Below are 10,000 nucleotides of genomic sequence, written 5' to 3'. Positions count from 1 at the left end.
TCTGCCGCACACTCTGTGTCTGTCTCTGTCTATCTCTGTCTCCGTCTGTCACTGTCCCTGTCTCTGTTTGTCTCTGTCTGTGTGTGTCTCTGTGTGTGTCTGTGTGTCTCTGTCTCTGTCTGCCTCTGTCTGTCTCTGTCGGTCTCTGTCTCAGTCTCTGTCTCTGTCTCTGTCTGACTCTGTCTCTGTCTCAGTCTCTGACTGACTCTGACGCTGTCTGTCTCTGTCTGTCTCTGTCTTTGTCTGCGTCTGCCTGTCTCTGTCTGTCTCTGTCTCTGTCTCTGTCTCTGTCTCTATCTCTGTCTCTGTCTCTGTCTCCGTCTCTATCTCTGTCTCTGTCTCTGTCTCTGTCCCTGTCTCTGTCTCTGTCTCTGTCTCTGTCTCTGTCTCTATCTCTGTCTCTGTCTCTGTCTCTGTCCCTGTCCCTGCCTGTCTCTGTCTCTGTCTCTGTCTCTATCTCAGTCTCTGTCTCTGTCTCTGTCTCTGTCTCTGTCTCTGTCTCTGTCTCTGTCTCTGTCTCTGTCTCCGTCTCCATCTCCGTCTCTGTCTCTGTCTCTGTCTCTGTCTCTGTCTCTGTCTCTGTCTCTGTCTCTGTCTCAGTCTCTGTCTCTGTCCCTATCTCTGTCTCTGTCTCTGTCACTGCCTGTATCTGTCTCTGTCTGTCGCTGTCTCTGTCTCTGTCTGTCTCTGTCTGTGCGTGTCTCTGTCTCTGTCTCTGCCGCACACTCTGTCTCTGTCTCTGTCTATCTCTGTCTCCGTCTGTCACTGTCCCTGTCTCTGTTTGTCTCTGTCTGTGTGTGTCTCTGTGTGTGTCTGTGTGTCTCTGTCTCTGTCTGCCTCTGTCTGTCTCTGTCGGTCTCTGTCTCAGTCTCTGTCTCTGTCTCTGTCTGACTCTGTCTCTGTCTCAGTCTCTGACTGACTCTGACGCTGTCTGTCTCTGTCTGTCTCTGTCTTTGTCTGCGTCTGCCTGTCTCTGTCTGTCTCTGTCTCTGTCTCTGTCTCTATCTCTGTCTCTGTCTCTGTCTCTGTCTCTATCTCTGTCTCTGTCTCTGTCTCTGTCTCTGTCTCTGTCTCTGTCTCTGTCCCTGTCTCTGTCTCTATCTCTGGCTCTGTCTCTGTCTCTGTCCCTGTCCCTGCCTGTCTCTGTCTCTGTCTCTGTCTCTATCTCTATCTCTGTCTCTGTCTCTGTCTCTGTCTCTGTCTCTGTCTCTGTCTCTGTCTCTGTCTCTGTCTCCGTCTCCGTCTCCGTCTCTGTCTCTGTCTCTGTCTCTGTCTCTGTCTCTGTCTCTGTCTCTGTCTCTGTCTCTGTCTCTGTCACTGCCTGTATCTGTCTCTGTCTGTCGCTGTCTCTGTCTCTGTCTGTCTCTGTCTGTGCGTGTCTCTGTCTCTGTCTGTCGCTGTCGGTCTCTGTCTCAGTCTCTGTCTCTGTCTGACTCTGTGTGTCACTGTCATTTCTGCCTCTGTCTCTGTCTCTGACTGACTCCGTCTCTGTCTCTGTCTCTGTCTGCGTCTGCCTGTCTCTGTCTCTGTCTCTGCCTCTGTCTCTTCCTCTGTCTCTGTCTCTGCCTCTGCCTCTGTCCGTTTCTGTCTCTGTCTCTGTCTCTGTCTCTGTCTCTGTCTCTGTCTCTGTCTCTGTCTCTGTCTCTGTCTCTGTCTCCGTCTCCGTCTCCGTCTCCGTCTCCGTCTCCGTCTCCGTCTCCGTCTCCGTCTCCGTCTCCGTCCCCGTCTCCGTCCCCGTCCGCGTCTCCGTCCCCGTCTCCGTCCCCGTCACCGTCTCCGTCTCTGTCTCTGTCTCTGTCTCTGTCTCTGTCTCTGTCTCTGTCTCTGTCTCTGTCTCTGTCTCTGTCTCTGTCTCTGTCTCTGTCTCTGTCTCTGTCTCTGTCTCTGTCTCTGTCTCTGTCTCTGTCTCTGTCTCTGTCTCTGTCTCTGTCTCTGTCTCTGTCTCTGTCTCTGTCTCTGTCTCTGTCTCTGTCTCTGTCTCTGTCTCTGTCTCTGTCTCTGTCTCTGTCTCTGTCTCTGCCTCAGTCTCTGTCTCTGTCTCTGTCTCTGCCTCTGCCTCTGTCTGTCTCTGTCTGTGTGTGTCTCTGTGTGTCTCTGTCTCTGTCTCTGTCTGTCGCTGTCGGTCTCTGTCACAGTCTCTGTCTCTGTCTGGCTCTGTGTGTCACTGTCATTTCTGCCTCTGTCTCTGTCTCTGACTGACGCCGTCTCTGTCTCTGTTTCTGTCTGCGTCTGCCTGTCTCTGTCTCTGTCTTTGCCTCTGTCTCTGCCTCTGTCTATGTCTCTGCCTCTGCCTCTGTCCGTTTCTGTCTCTGTCTCCGTCCCTGTCTCTGTCTCTGCCTCTGTCTCTGTCTCTGTCTCTGTCTCTATGTGTGTCCGTTTCTGTCTCTCTCTCTGTCTCTGTCTCTGTCTCTGTCTCCGTCTCCGTCTCTGTCTCTGTCTCTGTCTCTGTCTCTGTCTCTGTCTCTGTCTCTGTCTCTGTCCCTGTCTCTGTCTCTGTCTCTGTCACTGCCTCTATCTGTCTCTGTCTGTCGCTGTCTCTGTCTCTGCCTGTCTCTGTCTGTGTGTGTCTCTGTGTGTCTCTGTCTCTGTCTGTCGCTGTCGGTCTCTGTCTCAGTCTCTGTCGCTGTCTGTCTCTGTGTGTCACTGTCACTTCTGCCTCTGTCTCTGTCTCTGTCTGCGTCTGCCTGTCTCTGTCTCTGTCTCTGTCTCTGTCTCTGACTGACTCTGTGTCTGTTTCAGTCTCTGACTGACTCTGTCTCTGTCTGTCTCTGTCTGTCTGTGTCTCTGCCTATCTCTCTCTGTCACTGTCTCTGTCTGTCTCTGTCTCTGTCTGTCTATGACCCTGTCTGTCTCTGTCTGCCACTGTCTCTCTTTGTCTCTGTATCTGTCCGTCTCTGTCTGTCTCTGTCTGTCTCTGCCTGTCTCTGTCTCTGTCTGTCTCTGTCTGTCTCTGTCTGTCTCTGTCTGTCTCTGTCTGTCTCCGCCTGTCTCTGTCTGTCTCTCTCTGTCTCTGTCTCTGTCTCTGACTCTGTCCCTGTCCCTGTCTCTGTCGCTGTCTCTGTCTCTGTCTCTGTCTCTATCTCTGTCCGTTTCTGTCTCTGTCTCTGTCTCTGCCTCTGTCTCTTCCTCTGTCTCTGTCTCTGCCTCTGCCTCTGTCCGTTTCTGTCTCTGTCTCTGTCTCTGTCTCTGTCTCTGTCTCTGTCTCTGTCTCCGTCTCCGTCTCCGTCTCCGTCTCCGTCTCCGTCTCCGTCTCCGTCTCCGTCTCCGTCTCCGTCTCCGTCCCCGTCTCCGTCCCCGTCCGCGTCTCCGTCCCCGTCTCCGTCTCCGTCCCCGTCACCGTCTCCGTCTCTGTCTCTGTCTCTGTCTCTGTCTCTGTCTCTGTCTCTGTCTCTGTCTCTGTCTCTGTCTCTGTCTCTGTCTCTGTCTCTGTCTCTGTCTCTGTCTCTGTCTCTGTCTCTGTCTCTGTCTCTGTCTCTGTCTCTGTCTCTGTCTCTGTCTCTGTGTCTGTCTCTGCCTCAGTCTCTGTCTCTGTCTCTGTCTCTGTCTCTGTCTCTGTCTCTGCCTCTGCCTCTGTCTGTCTCTGTCTGTGTGTGTCTCTGTGTGTCTCTGTCTCTGTCTCTGTCTGTCGCTGTCGGTCTCTGTCACAGTCTCTGTCTCTGTCTGTCTCTGTGTGTCACTGTCATTTCTGCCTCTGTCTCTGTCTCTGACTGACGCCGTCTCTGTCTCTGTTTCTGTCTGCGTCTGCCTGTCTCTGTCTCTGTCTTTGCCTCTGTCTCTGCCTCTGTCTATGTCTCTGCCTCTGCCTCTGTCCGTTTCTGTCTCTGTCTCCGTCCCTGTCTCTGTCTCTGCCTCTGTCTCTGTCTCTGTCTCTCTCTCTATGTGTGTCCGTTTCTGTCTCTCTCTCTGTCTCTGTCTCTGTATCTGTCTCCGTCTCCGTCTCTGTCTCTGTCTCTGTCTCTCTCTGTCTCTGTCTCTGTCTCTGTCTCTGTCCCTGTCTCTGTCTCTGTCTCTGTCACTGCCTCTATCTGTCTCTGTCTGTCGCTGTCTCTGTCTCTGCCTGTCTCTGTCTGTGTGTGTCTCTGTGTGTCTCTGTCTCTGTCTGTCGCTGTCGGTCTCTGTCTCAGTCTCTGTCGCTGTCTGTCTCTGTGTGTCACTGTCACTTCTGCCTCTGTCTCTGTCTCTGACTGACTCCGTCTCTGTCTCTGTCTCTGTCTGCGTCTGCCTGTCTCTGTCTCTGTCTCTGTCTCTGTCTCTGTCTCTGTCTCTGTCTCTGTCTCTGTCTCTGTCTCTGTCTCTGTCTCTGTCTCTGTCTCTGTCTCTGTCTCTGTCTCTGTCTGTGTCTGTGTCCCCGTCTCTGACTCTGTGTCTAGCTCTGTCTCTGTCTCTGTCTCTGTCTCTGTCTCTTTTCTGTCTGTCGCTGTCTCTGTCTCCGCCTGTCCCTGTCTGTGTGTGTCACTGTCTATCTCTGTCTGTCTCTGTCTCTGTCTCTGCCGCACACTCTGTCTCTGTCTCTGTCTATCTCTGTCTCCGTCTGTCACTGTCCCTGTCTCTGTTTGTCTCTGTCTGTGTGTGTCTCTGTGTGTGTCTGTGTGTCTCTGTCTCTGTCTGCCTCTGTCTGTCTCTGTCGGTCTCTGTCTCAGTCTCTGTCTCTGTCTCTGTCTGACTCTGTCTCTGTCTCAGTCTCTGACTGACTCTGACGCTGTCTGTCTCTGTCTGTCTCTGTCTTTGTCTGCGTCTGCCTGTCTCTGTCTGTCTCTGTCTCTGTCTCTGTCTCTGTCTCTATCTCTGTCTCTGTCCCTGTCTCTGTCTCTATCTCTGTCTCTGTCTCTGTCTCTGTCCCTGTCTCTGTCTCTGTCTCTGTCTCTGTCTCTGTCTCTATCTCTGTCTCTGTCTCTGTCTCTGTCCCTGTCCCTGCCTGTCTCTGTCTCTGTCTCTGTCTCTATCTCAGTCTCTGTCTCTGTCTCTGTCTCTGTCTCTGTCTCTGTCTCTGTCTCTGTCTCTGTCTCTGTCTCCGTCTCCATCTCCGTCTCTGTCTCTGTCTCTGTCTCTGTCTCTGTCTCTGTCTCTGTCTCAGTCTCTGTCTCTGTCCCTATCTCTGTCTCTGTCTCTGTCACTGCCTGTATCTGTCTCTGTCTGTCGCTGTCTCTGTCTCTGTCTGTCTCTGTCTGTGCGTGTCTCTGTCTCTGTCTCTGCCGCACACTCTGTCTCTGTCTCTGTCTATCTCTGTCTCCGTCTGTCACAGTCCCTGTCTCTGTTTGTCTCTGTCTGTATGTGTCTCTGTGTGTGTCTGTGTGTCTCTGTCTCTGTCTGCCTCTGTCTGTCTCTGTCGGTCTCTGTCTCAGTCCCTGTCTCTGTCTCTGTCTGACTCTGTCTCTGTCTCAGTCTCTGACTGACTCTGACGCTGTCTGTCTCTGTCTGTCTCTGTCTTTGTCTGCGTCTGCCTGTCTCTGTCTGTCTCTGTCTCTGTCTCTGTCTCTGTCTCTATCTCTGTCTCTGTCTCTGTCTATGTTTCTATCTCTGTCTCTGTCTCTGTCTCTGTCCCTGTCTCTGTCTCTGTCTCTGTCTCTGTCTCTGTCTCTGTCTCTATCTCTGGCTCTGTCTCTGTCTCTGTCCCTGTCCCTGCCTGTCTCTGTCTCTGTCTCTGTCTCTATCTCTGTCTCTGTCTCTGTCTCTGTCTCTGTCTCTGTCTCTGTCTCTGTCTCTGTCTCTGTCTCTGTCTCCGTCTCCGTCTCCGTCTCTGTCTCTGTCTCTGTCTCTGTCTCTGTCTCTGTCTCTGTCTCTGTCTCTGTCTCTGTCTCTGTCTCTGTCACTGCCTGTATCTGTCTCTGTATGTCGCTGTCTCTGTCTCTGTCTGTCTCTGTCTGTGCGTGTCTCTGTCTCTGTCTGTCGCTGTCGGTCTCTGTCTCAGTCTCTGTCTCTGTCTGTCTCTGTGTGTCACTGTCATTTCTGCCTCTGTCTCTGTCTCTGACTGACTCCGTCTCTGTCTCTGTCTCTGTCTGCGTCTGCCTGTCTCTGTCTCTGTCTCTGCCTCTGTCTCTTCCTCTGTCTCTGTCTCTGCCTCTGCCTCTGTCCGTTTCTGTCTCTGTCTCTGTCTCTGTCTCTGTCTCTGTCTCTGTCTCTGTCTCTGTCTCTGTCTCTGTCTCCGTCTCCGTCTCCGTCTCCGTCTCCGTCTCCGTCTCCGTCTCCGTCCCCGTCTCCGTCCCCGTCCGCGTCTCCGTCCCCGTCTCCGTCCCCGTCACCGTCTCCGTCTCCGTCTCGGTCTCCGTCTCCGTCTCCGTCTCCGTCTCTGTCTCTGTCTCTGTCTCTGTCTCTGTCTCTGTCTCTGTCTCTGTCTCTGTCTCTGTCTCTGTCTCTGTCTCTGCCTCTGTCTCTGTGTCTGCCTCTGTCTCTGTCTCTGTCTCTGTCTCTGTCTCTGTCTCTGTCTCTGTCTCTGTCTCTGTCTCTGTATCTGTCTCTGTCTCTGTCTCTGTCTCTGTCTCTGTCTCTGTCTCTGTCTCTGTCTCTGTCTCTGTCTCTGTCTCTGTCTCTGTCTCTGTCTCTGTCTCTGTCTCTGTCTCTGTCTCTGTCTCTGTCTCTGTCTCTGTCTCTGTCTCTGTCTCTGTCTCTGTCTCTGTCTCTGTCTCTGTCTCTGTCTCTGTCTCTGTCTCTGTCTCTGTCTCTGTCTCTGTCTCTGTCTCTGTCTCTGTCTCTGTCTCTGTCTCTGTCTCTGTCTCTGTCTCTGTCTCTGTCTCTGTCTCTGTCTCTGTCTCTGTCTCTGTCTCTGTCTCTGTCTCTGTCTCTGTCTCTGTCTCTGTCTCTGTCTCTGTCTCTGTCTCTGTCTCTGTCTCTGTCTCTGTCTCTGTCTCTGTCTCTGTCTGTGTCTGTGTCCCCGTCTCTGTCTCTGTGTCTAGCTCTGTCTCTGTCTCTGTCTCTGTCTCTGTCTCTTTTCTGTCTGTCGCTGTCTCTGTCTCCGCCTGTCCCTGTCTGTGTGTGTCACTGTCTATCTCTGCCTGTCTCTGTCTCTGTCTCTGCCGCACACTCTGTCTCTGTCTCTGTCTATCTCTGTCTCCGTCTGTCACTGTCCCTGTCTCTGTTTGTCTCTGTCTGTGTGTGTCTCTGTGTGTGTCTGTGTGTCTCTGTCTCTGTCTGCCTCTGTCTGTCTCTGTCGGTCTCTATCTCAGTCTCTGTCTCTGTCTCTGTCTCTGTCTCTGTCTCTGTCTCTGCCTCAGTCTCTGTCTCTGTCTCTGTCTCTGCCTCTGCCTCTGTCTGTCTCTGTCTGTGTGTGTCTCTGTGTGTCTCTGTCTCTGTCTCTGTCTGTCGCTGTCGGTCTCTGTCACAGTCTCTGTCTCTGTCTGGCTCTGTGTGTCACTGTCATTTCTGCCTCTGTCTCTGTCTCTGACTGACGCCGTCTCTGTCTCTGTTTCTGTCTGCGTCTGCCTGTCTCTGTCTCTGTCTTTGCCTCTGTCTCTGCCTCTGTCTATGTCTCTGCCTCTGCCTCTGTCCGTTTCTGTCTCTGTCTCCGTCCCTGTCTCTGTCTCTGCCTCTGTCTCTGTCTCTGTCTCTGTCTCTATGTGTGTCCGTTTCTGTCTCTCTCTCTGTCTCTGTCTCTGTCTCTGTCTCCGTCTCCGTCTCTGTCTCTGTCTCTGTCTCTGTCTCTGTCTCTGTCTCTGTCTCTGTCTCTGTCCCTGTCTCTGTCTCTGTCTCTGTCACTGCCTCTATCTGTCTCTGTCTGTCGCTGTCTCTGTCTCTGCCTGTCTCTGTCTGTGTGTGTCTCTGTGTGTCTCTGTCTCTGTCTGTCGCTGTCGGTCTCTGTCTCAGTCTCTGTCGCTGTCTGTCTCTGTGTGTCACTGTCACTTCTGCCTCTGTCTCTGTCTCTGTCTGCGTCTGCCTGTCTCTGTCTCTGTCTCTGTCTCTGTCTCTGACTGACTCTGTGTCTGTTTCAGTCTCTGACTGACTCTGTCTCTGTCTGTCTCTGTCTGTCTGTGTCTCTGCCTATCTCTCTCTGTCACTGTCTCTGTCTGTCTCTGTCTCTGTCTGTCTATGACCCTGTCTGTCTCTGTCTGCCACTGTCTCTCTTTGTCTCTGTATCTGTCCGTCTCTGTCTGTCTCTGTCTGTCTCTGCCTGTCTCTGTCTCTGTCTGTCTCTGTCTGTCTCTGTCTGTCTCTGTCTGTCTCTGTCTGTCTCCGCCTGTCTCTGTCTGTCTCTCTCTGTCTCTGTCTCTGTCTCTGACTCTGTCCCTGTCCCTGTCTCTGTCGCTGTCTCTGTCTCTGTCTCTGTCTCTATCTCTGTCCGTTTCTGTCTCTGTCTCTGTCTCTGCCTCTGTCTCTTCCTCTGTCTCTGTCTCTGCCTCTGCCTCTGTCCGTTTCTGTCTCTGTCTCTGTCTCTGTCTCTGTCTCTGTCTCTGTCTCTGTCTCCGTCTCCGTCTCCGTCTCCGTCTCCGTCTCCGTCTCCGTCTCCGTCTCCGTCTCCGTCTCCGTCTCCGTCCCCGTCTCCGTCCCCGTCCGCGTCTCCGTCCCCGTCTCCGTCTCCGTCCCCGTCACCGTCTCCGTCTCTGTCTCTGTCTCTGTCTCTGTCTCTGTCTCTGTCTCTGTCTCTGTCTCTGTCTCTGTCTCTGTCTCTGTCTCTGTCTCTGTCTCTGTCTCTGTCTCTGTCTCTGTCTCTGTCTCTGTCTCTGTCTCTGTCTCTGTCTCTGTCTCTGTCTCTGTCTCTGTGTCTGTCTCTGCCTCAGTCTCTGTCTCTGTCTCTGTCTCTGTCTCTGTCTCTGTCTCTGCCTCTGCCTCTGTCTGTCTCTGTCTGTGTGTGTCTCTGTGTGTCTCTGTCTCTGTCTCTGTCTGTCGCTGTCGGTCTCTGTCACAGTCTCTGTCTCTGTCTGTCTCTGTGTGTCACTGTCATTTCTGCCTCTGTCTCTGTCTCTGACTGACGCCGTCTCTGTCTCTGTTTCTGTCTGCGTCTGCCTGTCTCTGTCTCTGTCTTTGCCTCTGTCTCTGCCTCTGTCTATGTCTCTGCCTCTGCCTCTGTCCGTTTCTGTCTCTGTCTCCGTCCCTGTCTCTGTCTCTGCCTCTGTCTCTGTCTCTGTCTCTCTCTCTATGTGTGTCCGTTTCTGTCTCTCTCTCTGTCTCTGTCTCTGTATCTGTCTCCGTCTCCGTCTCTGTCTCTGTCTCTGTCTCTGTCTCTCTCTGTCTCTGTCTCTGTCTCTGTCTCTGTCCCTGTCTCTGTCTCTGTCTCTGTCACTGCCTCTATCTGTCTCTGTCTGTCGCTGTCTCTGTCTCTGCCTGTCTCTGTCTGTGTGTGTCTCTGTGTGTCTCTGTCTCTGTCTGTCGCTGTCGGTCTCTGTCTCAGTCTCTGTCGCTGTCTGTCTCTGTGTGTCACTGTCACTTCTGCCTCTGTCTCTGTCTCTGACTGACTCCGTCTCTGTCTCTGTCTCTGTCTGCGTCTGCCTGTCTCTGTCTCTGTCTCTGTCTCTGTCTCTGTCTCTGTCTCTGTCTCTGTCTCTGTCTCTGTCTCTGTCTCTGTCTCTGTCTCTGTCTCTGTCTCTGTCTCTGTCTCTGTCTCTGTCTGTGTCTGTGTCCCCGTCTCTGACTCTGTGTCTAGCTCTGTCTCTGTCTCTGTCTCTGTCTCTGTCTCTTTTCTGTCTGTCGCTGTCTCTGTCTCCGCCTGTCCCTGTCTGTGTGTGTCACTGTCTATCTCTGTCTGTCTCTGTCTCTGTCTCTGCCGCACACTCTGTCTCTGTCTCTGTCTATCTCTGTCTCCGTCTGTCACTGTCCCTGTCTCTGTTTGTCTCTGTCTGTGTGTGTCTCTGTGTGTGTCTGTGTGTCTCTGTCTCTGTCTGCCTCTGTCTGTCTCTGTCGGTCTCTGTCTCAGTCTCTGTCTCTGTCTCTGTCTGACTCTGTCTCTGTCTCAGTCTCTGACTGACTCTGACGCTGTCTGTCTCTGTCTGTCTCTGTCTTTGTCTGCGTCTGCCTGTCTCTGTCTGTCTCTGTCTCTGTCTCTGTCTCTGTCTCTATCTCTGTCTCTGTCCCT

Source organism: Megachile rotundata, chromosome 13 (genome assembly GCF_050947335.1).
Source record: "Megachile rotundata isolate GNS110a chromosome 13, iyMegRotu1, whole genome shotgun sequence".
Lineage (NCBI taxonomy): Eukaryota > Metazoa > Arthropoda > Insecta > Hymenoptera > Megachilidae > Megachile > Megachile rotundata.
Note: the sequence above shows the minus strand (reverse complement) of the source record.